Raw genomic sequence first — 13,604 nt, 5'->3', positions numbered from 1 at the left:
AGTTGATTTCTATCTACCTCGTGGGCAGAATAAGTCGAGTATAAGGGCAAGATGGTAAAACAAGTGAAGTAAGTTAAAACTAAAAAAAAAATCTTTAAATATAATCTAGCCTACTAACATTTTACACTGGATAGCAAATGACAAATAATATATTTATAAGACTAAGATATCAAAAAGAGACAGCTTAGTTATTGATTCAATACAAGATAAAATGTTTCCATCGATTTAGAACGATTTGATAAAGCAATGTCAATTTTTTCGCCGACGGCAAAGGAGTAGGTTCGGTAATGACCGATTTTGGCCTCAAATTTCAGGTTCATCTGACGAAAGATTTTGACCACTTTTTAAACACTTAATTTTCTATTTCATTTGATTCAATTAGTTAATGTGAAAGATTTTAACTGATTTAGTCATTCAAAACGATCCGATTCGAGCTCAAATATGAAAAATCTACCAAATATGCAGAAAAATATCACTTTTCAGATGGTTTTTGTCAAAATGAAAGTGGTCGCATCCGTGTTCATCCTCACCCTTTATATATGTTATGTAATGTCAAAAAGTACAACATGCGTTTCAATACTGAGGATGAACACGAATGCGGCCACTTCCGTTTTACACGAAAACTGTATAAAATTTAACTAAAATGCTAGAATTGTGAAGATTTCAGTACTTTAGCATGACTTAATGGTTCAAGTACCCGATATATGTGAATTGTTTTGTCAAAAAAATTCCATATTTATGGAGCAGAAGCATTCAATACTGTCAAATAAATAACCAAAAGTTTACATTTTAACAATTTTGTAAAACTGCTATATTTTGGGGCCAAAAAGGGGTCTTACGGGACCTACTCCTTAATATTATATATATAATATTTTGCCGGCTATGATTAAAATATCCTTGATAAAAGCCGGCAAAATAGCACTTATTTATAGAGCAATGACTAATTTAATTGCTTCCGTTATCGTGGATTTGTTATTTTGACGATGATATTTTATTGTTTTTTGGCGGTACTATTAAAAAATATAAACGGCGGCAAAAATATAAAAGTTAGCTTAAAAGTTAGTTTAAAAAACTTAATTAAATCCGGCAGAAATGACTTGGACTTCTCTTGAACTGAATTTTAATGTGCGTATTGTTATGCGTTTACTTTTCTACATTGGTTAGAGGTATAGGGGGAGGGTTGAGATCTCACAAACATGTTTAACCCCGCCGCATGTTTGCGCCTGTCCCAAGTCAGGAGCCTCTGGCCTTTGTTAGTCTTGTATTATTTTAATTTTAGTTTCTTGTGTACAATTTGGAAATTAGTATGGCGTTCATTATCACTGGTCTAGTATATATTTGTTTAGGGGCCAGCTGAAGGACGCCTCCGGGTGCGTGAATTTCTCGCTACATTGAAGACCTGTTGGTGACCTTCTGCTGTTGTTTTTTATTTGGTCGGGTGGTTGTCTCTTTGATACATTCCCCATTTCCATTCTCAATTTTATTCCATAGCAATGTCAATTTAACCGGCACTGGCAATATCGCGAATTTGTTTGTTTTTTTCTTTATAAGAAGGTAATCTTGATATTACTTTCAAAATGAACATTATCAAAACAAAAAAAATCAGGTCATTACTTTTATAGTTAAATAAGAAAAAACTGTGTGTTTAAGCTTTTGATTTTTGCCATTTGATTAGGGCCTTTCCGTTTTGAATTTTCCTCAGAGTTAAGTATTTCTGTGATTTTACTGTTTAGACATGTAATTTTACCTAAGTCGGAATTCAACATATGAAATCTAATTGTTCTACTTAAAATTGAAATTTAAGCTAGAAATTGGAAATATGACTTTTAAATCTTGAGACTTCCTTAAAACTGAAAATTTGAAATGTATTATATTCGACATTGTTAGTTCCATTAAAAAGGATTTTTTGCATAATAATCAACACTTTGCACTTCAACTTAAATTTCAATATTCTTATTCACAATGTATTGTTAGAAAATGACTTCAAAGTAAATTTTAAATAATGGGACCGTGGTGCTATAATTCATTCAGAAAGGACACAAATTATTTCGTGATAACTCTGTAATTCTCCTTAACAAATTAAACAAATCGTGAGGAATAAGGCGAAACCCTGTGCAATGCCTCCGATTGGCGGTTTTTGCTGCTGTCAGTGTTATTATTACCCTCGATTATGAAGAAGTGTATTTATAAGTTTTGTAAAAGTCAATTAAGATGTGACAAAGCTATAAAAGTTTTTTGCTCCTTAAACACAAACTGAGGTTTACTATAAGTAAGAAATGTACAAAATTATACACTTCGTGTAAATAATACTTTAATATGAGTTATATAAATACAAGTACATGTTATATACACATTCACAATTAGGATTCAGAAACAAGCAACAAGTACTCATATTAATCTGTCTCTATGAAAATATTCACGTAGACAAATTATAGGAGAGGATCCTAATTTAACTCTATATCATCTTACTAGTTGTCCAGCATTAAAAAAATGATACGGAGATATTTTTCAAGGAGATAAACTGTATTTGTCCTAATTTATACATTTTTCAAATGAGGCAAATTTTGTTTGGTTATTTACGAATCAAAATTTGTCTGTAGTTACATATTTAGGGAGCTATATTATTACATGTCTAGATGTTAGACGAAATGTTAATTAATGTATGTAATAACAATGATAATTATAATGATTTTATGGTTCTGATCCTGCCTGGAATTAAATGTATATGATTTTTATAGAATGAAGATAATAACATCTGTCTGAACTTTTTTTTAATGTTTATTATATAAAAATGTTTTTTTCTGTTACAAATCATGATGTATTGTTTTATGTGTACATCTTATGCTGCCCATCAATGGTCCTTGATTGCAATAATAAATTTTCTTATTCTTATTCTATTCTATATATTCTTATTCTATATTCTTATTTTGAAAAAGCATCTTGAGATTCCACGAAAGTGCGAAAGCGATTATCGGACATGATTTGCTGGAAAAAGAATACAGTACAAAAATGAAGAAAGAAATAAATGTGCCAAAAAATAAAGGAGAAATAATAATAATTATAATTTTCTTGCAAAAAAATGAAGAATGTAGAATAATGGGCTACTAAATAGAGCAAAAGAGAACCCTCGCCTCAGAATTTCAAGAATATAGAAATAAGGACCTCTGCCACCATCATCTTCACTCTTCTATATTTAATATATTTTCGGCAAAGAAATAACGAAAACGGGTTCAAATCGTTATTTAAGGGCAATTACTCCGATAGGATATCAATTGATAATTTTGGACTTGTAACTAATTTTTCTGCATAGTCATTTTTACAATATGTAGTTTAATTCTCTCTCTCTACTTTTAAAAGTTCTGTGAAATTTGCCAAAGAAATAGAAATTTATAGGGAATGACTCTGAATTAGGATATCGGATTTTTTTAATATTGCTAGGTATATATACATTACACTGCTCATTATTTTATCATGTCAGTTTTGCTGTTAAGCATTTGGATATAAGTGTAAACGTATATGACATTGTCCTTATATTCACACCATCAGCGGCTACGGTTGTTGATAAATCAAGCCCCTGGATTTTTTTTTTAAATAATGCCCCTGATGAAAAGTTACATTAAGTGTGATTTCAATCGTCTCATTATTTTCAGAGGAGAAGATTTGTTTTAGAGTTTCAAATCAGATGACGACAATGGGTGCTACTAGAATATTATAACAAAGACTCGTATGGTCTTTTAGATAGGGTGAGCTAAAAAGAAATTATATCTGCTCATATTTGGTAATGTTACTACTTCTACAGAATAGTTATTCTGTATGAATCTTTTGAATATGTTTTCGACCTCTCCGTAATATTTAAACAATTGTATAATCGTTATTCATTTACCAGTACGTTTTATTTACAAGGAAATGCAAAATTTGCAGGTGAAGGCAATTTTTGCTTACATGCGGAATCAAGACGTTGAAACATTTGGTTGAATAAAAAAGGAAAGATGTAGAAGAGTACAATTAGTATTTTGCCTTAGAAACAAAATACAGGATACAAAGGCCGCATATATTGGATTGCCTTCAGTTTTGTAAATTGTGTAATACTTTTTTAACGTACTAGTCCCCATTGAAGCTGTTATCAAATTCCAATGTAAAGTCGGTACTTTTCTTTAATTCATGTGTTTGTCAATTTGTGGTAAAAACAATAATATACAGAACCTTCAAAAGTAACACATATTGTCAGCAATACAGAATATATTTTGTGCCAAATGACACCGATTGCAATTACCTCACTATTTTGAATTCTTGATTTCATATGAATATTCATATCAAAATAACACATAAGAAGTAATAAATCGAAAAACAATTTGGGAAAACTGAAATACTTTTTTCGTTGCCAAATTATTTCAATGTATTTAATATGGATTGCTCAATTCAGATTTTCTATTTCAATGTTATCATAAACATTTCCATTGATATAGTCACTATCATAAAAGGGCCTGAATCACTCACTTGGTAGGGATACAATATTCATTATGCATAGCTTTATTACAGTCAGTTAATTTTTGTATTGTAGATCTGGAATTGCTGATCAGTTTTGTAGTGCACACTAAACACTTTCTGTCATCCAAAAATTGATCAAATAGTCATTAATAAGCGCAATAATTCCTAAAGAGAACTCATCCAATAGTTTCAGCATTTTTGTGTATAGCAGATCATTTTAGAAATAACATTTTTTACATATCTTTTAAAGTTGCCAAGATAATTTGCAATCATAAAACAAAATTACAATGATTTCAGTAATTCGACAATTTTATTGTTTTGTTGGTCGTTTTGCCTGTAACATGTTCTACTTAATTGTTTATCTAATATAGTAATTTGAGGCAAATAAACATGAGGGAACTTCTGATAGGAAAGACAAGCACTAAAATATCGTATCATACGGGAAATATAAACTTCATATGTGACATAGAAATGGAAAGTTCACAATTGGGGAGCTGAAATTATCTCTTTAGTCGTAATTTTTTGTTCTCGATTGACCTTCATCATTGTCAATTTCTACATGTAAGTCAATATATGAATAGTTATCAAAGGTAACAGTTTTATAATTAGATATGGCAGACATGACTGTAACTATTGTATCCTTTATTTCAAGTTCGATGGGATAGATGGGTTCAACAAAACCAACAAACTTTTAATTATCTTCACATGTATAGCGAAACGTGAAGTTAAATAATAATATACTAGCTTCTTCTTATTCTTCCTTATAGGCACCTGACGTATATGAATTCATCCTCATATGAATAAACGAAGGAACAAGTAGGCAGGATGCGGAGATTTACTAAGCGGAATATGAAGAACAACAATAGCTTCTTTTTTTATTCTTCCTATACTCAAACACATCCAATTGAAAACAACTGTCATTCATCTGACTTGGTACAGCGTTTTCCTTGTGTAGAAAATGCTTGATAAAACCTTGTTTGGTCGTTAGCTAAATCTCTCACTTGTATGGCAGTAGCATAAAGTTCCATTACATTGACAGCAATGTATAAACAAGGACAACCCATGCATGATAGGTAAAAATGACAAAAATAGGGATACAGCAGTCAACATTTGGTTATAACTTAATCACTTTTGAAAGAAAAAAAATACAAAAAGAAAAACAAAATAGCATAAAAAAGATACACATAGGCAACAATGAAATACAAAAATACAAAGAAATGAACATAACATAATTTCAAAATGGCGGGATTTTTAAGTAACGATTTACGCCAAAAGGACATTGCATAAAATGGATAAAAAAAAAATAACGGTTAGTAATTTATTCAGGTAAAGAACAAATAACACGTTATGTTTAAAGATGATAAACAACGTCAGTACATGACGGAATTTGTATCAACAAGGGTTGGTATCTTTTTTTCAGAAAAATAACAAGACAATCTTTGACATAAACCTGTTATATCAAATTTCTGCTCAAGGATTGGTGACGCTTTATAGAGTCTGAGTAAGCTGCAAGATCTTCAATATCGAATGTGCTAGGAACAGTATATCCTGTATGAGGGTGAAGTTGATAGGTGAAGAAGCATCGTATGAATATAGTTATCAAAGGTACCAGGATTATAATTTAATACGCCAGACGTGGGTTTCGTCTTCATAAGACTCATCACTGACGCTCATATCCAAATAATAATAAAGCTTTACAAGTACAAAGTTGAAGAGCATTGAGGACCCAAAATTCCAAAAAGTTGTGCCAAATACGGCTACGGTAATCTATTCCTTGGATAAGAAGTACTTAGTTTTACGAAACGGTTTAAGTTTTGTCAAAAGAAAATTTGCTAAAATGACAATATAATTGATATTCATGTCAACACAGAAGAGCTGAATACTGAGCTGGTTATATCCTCGGGGACGAAACATACATCAGCAGTGGCATCGACTCAGTGGTTTAAAAGTTATCAAAGGTACCTTAATTATAATGAAATCACTTCATATAAATAAACAAGTAGGAAAGAAGATGAGCGCAGCTGGTTTCCATTATAATGCCGATTGTTTGTCGAAATACACGTTCTATAAACTTATAAATATGTTGTCAATCAAGAAGGTAAGCATCCTAATAAAGTCAGATTCAGAATATTGTTTGTTCGAATCATAGTAACGTTTTACAAAGTACGATATATCCCTTCCGTAGACAAGATACTTGTTTGTACGTTAGTAATTCTTTTTTATCATAAAACCAAGCAGGACCAATTCTTCTATTTTTTCTTTTATGCCGGCGTCACACATTATCATCTAGAACAGCGTTCATCAGACGTACAGAATTGACAAAGTCGGAATACGTTAACTGCACGCCAGAGGAACGCTAAGCAATCGTTAATCGCGCGTTGTATAAGTTTGATAAATGCAAAGGTTTACGCTTTGTGAACGCTATCACTTCAGGAAATTTTTATCCAGCTCAAGCGTTTGTCTAGCGTATACCTGTACGCTACACGTTATACATACGCTACAAGCGCGTTGAAAACGCTATAGATCTGTTTGAGACACATTTAGGGCACGTTGTATACGCTTCAAGATCGTTCGACTTTAACTAAAACGTATGCGGGTGCGCAAGTCACAAACATCCCATAATGAAACGTTGCAGACACGCCGAAAACACGGATGATCGTCCCTGATACTACCCGAACGGGTCTCAAATACGTTCAAGAGACTTGACTCCTTCGTAGCGTGCATTCCATCTACGTAAGACAAACGCCCGGCATACGCCAACATCCGTTGTTACTTGAACGCCCGATAAACGCTTAGGTACGCTACTCGTACGCCAAATACACGTTCAAAGTTAATTGTGCACACGAGACGGATATGATTGACAGGTTGAATGCATTCAAAATTACTAGTGTATTGGCAGCGTACACTATGTTTTACTGCGTCCTGCGTATGTCAGAGCTTTGCGCTAATGTGTGACGCAGGTACGTATTAGTTTGAGATTGGGGATACTTGTGTAAAAAGTAAAAAATGATTTAATACTATATTTTATACATGAAATAAACTTCAATTGTGTGTTCTTCAATAGATCTTTAAAATTCATAATATCCAATAAGATTCAGGTTAACCCTGACTTTGGTATTTTCACAGTAATCACTTTAAGGCCAGCTTTGATTGCTGATAATTTTGATGTAATAATTTAGAAAAAGGTGTCGTGAAGCATAATTAGGTCTATTTTGTAAATTTCTAGTTTTGTAATGTTAAAATAACATATAACTGATAGGTGCATTCCCCCTCCCCTTAAAAAAAAGAAGAAAAACGTGTAAAAAACAATATGCCTATGCCTGCTGGTAAATATTAAGCTTATGAAAATATTAATTCTTTAACTCAATATTTGACTCAACATACATTATATGACCTAGTCATCGAATATCATAGAGTATTTATCTGGTTAAATGTAGCCATTCAAAAGCAAGGTAATGACTATAAATTGGAATGTGATGTGATGTTATTAACCCGGATTTGTTTTCGCTTTATCGATTTATGACCATTGAACAACGGTTATCTAATGTTGCCATTATTGATATGGGGTCCAGTATTATTTTAAAAGTTAAACTCTATATAAAATGAAGGCAAAAAAAATGGATGCAGGCTGGATCTCGTTTGTTGACAAAAGAATAATTGCATTTGTTCATCATTTCCTTTTTATTCAACCAAATTATTTCAATGTCTTATTTCCGGGCAGAAGCAAAACGTGACTTCTGTTGCAAAATTCGAATTACCTTGTAAAATGTGTTGATAAATGAAGGAACGATCATAAGATGGTTTAACTATAACGTAACGGTCGAAAACATCTTTAAGTATATTCATTTAGCATTTAGATTCTCCCGCAAATATGAACAGAAACCTATTTAGCTTGCCCTTTACAAAAGGCCAAACGAGCATCCATCGTCGTCATCCAGTTTGAACCTTTAAAACATTTTCTGAAACTATTGAATATCCAAGTTTTCTTATTCTTATTTTTTTGGTCAACCATTACATATTCTGTAAATCCATTACATACCCTTTCATAGAAGTTTTTGTTCTTGGGTGACTGTTTTATTCATTCGCAGGTCATATCTGTGGAAACTATAGAAGATGCAGAGAAATTTTATAGCAAAAATAATCATCAAAATATGATCTATTAGTAAGTTAACATGCCCAAAATCGATAGGTGATTCCTTGTAGGTTTTTTTGCCCCTGGTTGACTATTTTTCCCATTTTGTGTTCTAATCTATATAATATATCTTATCCCGTTCCGTTTTCACGAGTGTGACATCCCGAATAAGACTATTAACCGGGTTTGTACTAACATGAGCAACACGACGGTTGTTACACGTGGAGCAGGATCTACTTACCCTTCTGGGGCATCTGAGATCATTTTCATTTTTTTGGTGGGCTTCGTGTTGCATATACTTTAAGTTTCTATGGTGTGTCGTGTGTACTATTATTTGTCTGTTTATCTGTTTCTTTTTTAGCTATGGAGTTGTTAGATTTTTTTTATCTATGATTTTGAATCTTTCTCTGGTAAATTTTGCCCCTCCTTAAAACCTTTATAAATTGAACAGCAAAAAATTTAATTTTGAGATCTTCAGATGAGTCAATATGGTCCGAAATCACATTCTTTATGCATCTTCGAATTTTTGCTTTTTATCTTTCTAACTGAAATGGTTCTACGGAACTTTCCCCGACTAAAAACGATCAGCAACACAAAATATTGGTTAACAAAATGTCCATGCAAAAAAATATTACTGTTGCTTCTTATCATTTAAACGCAAAAGTGACAGTTGAGTAATTCAGCTCTATGATGCCTTTACTATGTTTTTGTAATCCGAATACTTTTTACCCTTTTCCGAAATTTCCTAATATAGGGAAGTCTTTTTAAAAAGCAATAAGAAAAAGCCTAGGGTGGCACTTTTTAAGTTAAACATAACTTTTTCGCACTTTCATTAAAGGAGTAGGTTTTTTTTTTCTATTTGGCTCCAAAATATAGCAATTTTACGAAATTGTGAAATGGTAATATTTTAGCTGCTTATTGGAAAGTAGAATGCTTCTGCTACATAAATATAGTCTGTTTTTGACAATACAATGGACATATATCCCGTACTAGCATCATGAAGTCATGCTAAGTTACTGAAATCTTCACAATTTTAGCATTTTAGTTAAATTTTAGACGGTTTCCGTCTGAAATGAAAGTGCCCACATTCGTGTTCATTCATAATATAGGAATGTAAGTTGTATTCGATGATAATACATAACATATATAAAGGTTGTAGATGAACATGGATGCGGCCACTTTCAATTTTGACAAAAAACATATGAAAAGTGACTTTTTTTGGCATGTTAAATAGATTTTTCATATCAAAGCTTGAATCCGAGCCTTTAAAATGACTTAATCAGTTAAAATCGTTCACAAAAACTAATCAAATCAATTGAAATAGACACTTAAGTGTTTAAAAAGTGTCCAAAATCTTTCGTTAGATAAAGCTGAAATTTGAGGCCACAATTGGCCCTCACATGACCTACTCGGAGTCTCCTTTCAAGAAGCCTTTACGAAATAGCATCTTGGTCAAAATAATGATCCCCCCTCATAAATGGACTTATGGTATATTTTTTTTCTTTTTTTCCTTATAGTCAACCTATGTTGAAGGCCGTACGGTGACCTATATATACTAAATGTTTGGCTAAGGTTCTTTCAACTTGAATAGCTTTGTCATAACTTCATGTACTTTTCAAAATAGGGTCCAGCCTAAACATGCAAGAGTTTCTTGTTCAAGTAGAATCACGGAGTTGTCACGGAATGTTTACATTCTTTTTTTAGATGATTCATTACACCACGGCTATATTTTCTAATGTTTACTTTAAAATTGAATTTATTTTTTATTTGAATTGAATTCTTTTATAAATTACAGAGTTGACTAAAATGTCAACATTTCTTTTTTAACTAAGTAACAATGTCGAATGAAATACATATCTCATTTTCAATACAAAAAAACTAGATTTTTTAAGTCAAATTTTCGATTCTTATTTAAAGATTTGAAAGCAGAAACTTTTGATTTTAAATATTGATCAAGTCTGAAAGTACATGTCTAATAGAATATTTTTACGTCACTAACACGCTTTTTGGGAAAACACAGTGTTTTAAAATCATTCCAGAAACAGTATATAGCTAATATATACGTATAGTTACCGGTGACGCAGCTATAAGTAAATATATTACATTATACAACATTAAAAAATTACTTGCATTGGCTTAAAGCCAGATTGTATACTGTCGAATGATAAACGAACCGTGACTTCTATCATTCTATCGTTGTCGTTCTGCTCTATAGAATAAATGCTCAAAGTAAATGTATGTACATGATTTTAATATGAAAAAGAAATAAATGGGACATTTAAACTGAATGGTATTTGAATAAACTAATATTCAATACATTTATAAATGAGTATATATGTTCCTTTTGTATGTAATTCAGCTGCGCTGTCATTAACTTTAACTAATCGAAAGGTATCTTTCAAAGTATCCATGACTTCGAAAACCATTTAAACAAGAAAGTTAAAATGTCATGACCAATATGACAAATATTCAACAATTTGATAATTTTATGTCTGTAGCTTTTGGACTAAAAATAACAGTTGAAGGATTACATGATTTTGTCTCCGATTCATTGAAGACAACACATAGAGACATTTATGTGAAATGTTCGTTGGGAAACTGTAATGTTGACTGTAGTCGAAAGTTTGGACGTGAGTTTGGAAGATGGTGTTCAGTGTGTTTGGACTGGAAAAATGAGCTTCACAAACTAAACAACTTCAAGACTCACTGGGAAAGAATCAACTGGAAGGATATAGATACAGTTGACATCCCACTTTCATTTGAAGAAATGGCAAAAGTTTTTGTGCAGGATTTTAAATCTGTCCGACAAGGAATCCTACAAGATTTGGGAGCCTTAATGTCACTTTTCAAGAATTTAAAAAAATACAAAAGTACAATTTCTGTTCAAACCATTACTAACGTTCAAAGAATACGAAATCAAAATTTTGCTCACAATTATACTGTTTTCTTACATGATCTGGAAAAGACACACAGTATCGATAGCCTTATAACTCTCCTCAGAGTGCCGGAAATTAGAACTACTGAAAGTTCGAAAAAGGCCATTGCTGATTTAGAAGATTTAAAACTGCATCAGAGAATTCCAGAGCGATTACTCCTGCAGTCTTCAGCAGATGAAATCGTTTCATCAGTTCAACTACTAACAGATTCGTCATCCAATGAAATAGTCAAAGTATTTTTCCAAAAGAGATTTGGAAATATGCTTACATTAAGGCATGATGGTACTAAAAACAACAATATAATTAAAACCAAAAGTAACAATAAGAGCTGCAATCTTGCAGTTCAACTGGGGATATATATTTTTTTACTGATTGGTTTTTTAACACTGATTGCACTTGTGCTTAATGGACATTTTTCAACTTTTGAAGAACAATATTTAGATGAAGGTAACTGTTTGCATTTTGTAATTCATTCGAACATAATATAAGATATGCATTTTAATCATTTCTAAATTCATAATTTATGCATTTTTTTATTAATATTCCTCAAACATAACAAAAAGATCATTTGCTACTAGCTTCAGCTTCCATTTCATAGTTCTCTTACAATATTTAAAAATCCTTAGGTCGTTCAAATTTCAATCACTCCTGGGAATTTTTAAATTAATAAAACTCAACCTTTGGGCGCAGGTCTATAATACGATTAGTTAAGTTATATCCAATAGGCAATTATACATTTATAGAGGTATTTTTTGAGGTTTTTTTTACACGTAAATCATATGAAAGCAAACAAATATCGCAATATACATAAAAAACAAATCGCATGTTAACAATAAATGACAATATCGTCCATTAAAGTGTAAAATGATACAAATAAATATGGGAAACAAGTCAATAGCAGCTTGGTACGATTAATATATATTCTATAGAGGATATTCTTTGGTTAACATCGAACATCGAACATCCGAGAAAATAGTGAAAGGCATCCTCGTACGGTGGTTCATATTTCAGTTTTCTTTTGATTATTATCAACAAGCCAATCTTTAGCCACGCTCTCTGTTGCACTTATATTGTCTATTCCATGTTCAATTAAGGGAAGACATCAAAAGTTCAATGTAAAACTTAATTAACATAGTTTTTTTCTCTGACCCCCCCCCCCTTTCCCCCTCTTAACTTAATCTGGGGGAAATGAAAATTGATTGACCAATATTGGCATATGTTAGAGTATTCTTTTTGTGTCATAGGTTCTTTTTTTCTAAACAATGTATGCTTGTTCTGTATATTGACTTAGACATCACTTTTAAAAAATATTGTGAAAAGTCATGTGTATTCTTAGTATGCTTCAAACAATTCACTGTACAATTGTTATTTTATAAACACTACAGTCTTCTGCATGAATTCTGCATATTACATCCGCCCACTATCGACAAGGATAAATAGTGGGTTTTTGTTTCTTTTCTCAAATCAATCATAACAGTTCATTGTTTCATATAAAAATAGCTTTAAACTAAATAGTGGTCCATTGACATGTATGGTGATGACACGGCAGCGTTTTTGTGCCAACTGTGGAGAAAGGAAAAAGCACAATCCCGAATGAATGTGGGGAATCTGATATGATATAGTATGTAATTTCTATTCAATGTATATTGTCTAGTGTTGGCCACTGTCATGTTTTTCAACTGTCTCAAAAAAAATCTGTAGAACTCTCAATTATTTTTTTTTTATTTATAGTTCAGTTTGCAATTTACTAAAAATAATTTTAACAATTCAAAGATATAAAATTGAGAATAGAATTTAAATTCAGATTTTTAATCTGAAAGTCGATGTAGGATGAACAAAACTTGCAGCTATTTACACCCCTCTCCCAAAACTATTTGAATTAAGTTTTTTATCCTACATTGATCCTTTGATGTCGTCTCTAATTGTTAGTTGTCCCTAACTAGAGTACTAAAGCTAAGTGTCGTCTGCAAAATCAATTATAGAGCTTGATTATTAAGCTATGAATTATATCATTGCAAAAGTACACCCTGGGGTACCCCATCTCTAAC

Source organism: Mytilus trossulus, chromosome 7, assembly GCF_036588685.1.
Source record: "Mytilus trossulus isolate FHL-02 chromosome 7, PNRI_Mtr1.1.1.hap1, whole genome shotgun sequence".
NCBI lineage: Eukaryota > Metazoa > Mollusca > Bivalvia > Mytilida > Mytilidae > Mytilus > Mytilus trossulus.
Note: the sequence above shows the minus strand (reverse complement) of the source record.